General features: G+C 51.6%; 1 protein-coding gene across 1 annotated transcript in view; it reads left to right on the top strand.

The window, feature by feature from the left end:
- The window catches only part of LOC113213906 (neuroligin-1), a 39,702-nt gene that overhangs the window by 13,182 nt on the left and 24,811 nt on the right, over positions 1-1,709 (top strand). The gene's annotated exons all lie outside the window — the stretch shown is intronic.

The following is a 1,709-nucleotide window of genomic DNA, read 5'->3' as shown; positions in this document are numbered from 1 at the left end:
CGCCACCGCTCCCGCCCCGCCCCGCCCCGTACCGCCCCCAACACACACGCATGCATAACACATGAGGGGGCGGTCAGGCCGGCCGCAGCCGCGCACCAGAAGGCTTAATAAGAATGCTCGCACGGCGGCGGCGGCGGCCGTGGCGGCGCGGGCAAATTTAAAATTTACGGAAGGCGAAACAAACAAGCAAGTGTGCGGTGGGGGGCCTTCCGCTGCTGCTGCTGCTGCTGCTGCGGCTGCTGCTGCGGCTGCTGCTGCTGCTGTTGGTCCTACGGCGCCGCCGTGCAGAGGGAGAGAGAGGTAGAAAACAAGTTTGAAAATAACGGAAAATGGAGGAGAAGAAGAAGATGGAGGAAGGGACGTAAAGCATCAAGCGAAAGTGTAATTATGTCGACATGTCACGTATATTCCCTTTCCCCCCTTTTTTTTGCGGGAAAATGAGACGCATGTTGTAATGACGCCGCTATCTTCCTGGTCTCTGGTCGTAGCGCAAAATGAAATAAAAGGGAAAGGTAAAATTGTCACCGGGCTGGGAGAGAGTCCCCTGCACGTTGGCGAATCCGACCAATTCGCACACATTCGCCATCATAGTCCAGTGCCGGGTTTACGTCCGACGTTTGCGCGGGGCCAATATTGTCACCGCCTTTTGTTTTTGCGACCCGCTCATTGGCGCGTTTTTGTGTCATTCGTTCCTGCAAACAAGTTGTTAATGAAAAGCTTTCCTCTGTCGTCGACAATGTTGTTGTTTTTTTTTTTAAATTTCTCTTATTCTTGGAGTTGTTTTATTTCTGTTCCTTGTATTTTTTCCCGCGCTGGCAGAAGCAGCAGCCGCATACAACGAGCCATACAGCAACATGCGCGCGACCTCGGCTGAACCGAGATGTACAAACAGCCCTGAGGGCGAGGGCTGCGGGATCCCCCCCACCTATGTACTCTCGCTGTGTGTGTGTGTGTGTGTGTATGTGTGTGTGTGTGTGTGTGTGTGTGAAGGTGGGTTTGTGTGTGGAGGTGTAGGTGGGTTTGTGTGCGCGGGAGGGTACCAGCAGGCCACTCTTACTCTACCAATCAAAATGACGCGACATTTCGAGCAAACAATGAAAAAAGTAAATGTGTGACACGAAATCTCTCTCTGCGTCACTAGAAAAGCAAGTATATGTAAATGAATTTCGCCCACGCGTAGGTGAGTGAAAACAATTCACGCACAACAATGGAAAGTTGTTACACCCATCACATGGTTATATCATGTGATTCAGGTTGGGCCGTAATGTGATGCTGGAGACAACATTAAAATGAGGTCTGAAATATGATTCTGATAACTGTATGATAGTTAATGTTGGGACCATACAATGGTTCTCTCTGAGGTAACCATACGATGGTTGCTAGAGCTCTCCATATCTGGTGTGAGCGACATTCGTACACAGAGATTTCTAGTTGCGTCTATTGTGTGGAAATTGCCGCGCTTATGGGCGTGTCACAAATTTTCTTTCTTTGGAAATTGCCTCGCTTGTGCGTGGGACGTGACGGCCCCTGGATCAAACAAGCAGGCCCGCCCTTCCGCCAAACGGAGTTGCCAGCTCCACTTCGCTGCGCCGGCAACTCCGTTCGGCAGGGGCCGGGCCTGCTTGGCCTGCCGGCGGCGATGGTCGGGCCTTCGGCCCGACCATTTCAGTCTCGCGATTTACTGAAGTGCATAATCAAATAAATAATGT

The sequence above is a fragment of the Frankliniella occidentalis genome, unplaced genomic scaffold (assembly GCF_000697945.3).
Source record: "Frankliniella occidentalis isolate FOCC.00 unplaced genomic scaffold, Focc_3.1 Scaffold5, whole genome shotgun sequence".
Taxonomy (NCBI): domain Eukaryota; kingdom Metazoa; phylum Arthropoda; class Insecta; order Thysanoptera; family Thripidae; genus Frankliniella; species Frankliniella occidentalis.
Note: the sequence above shows the minus strand (reverse complement) of the source record. Positions and strands in the feature narration are given on the sequence as shown.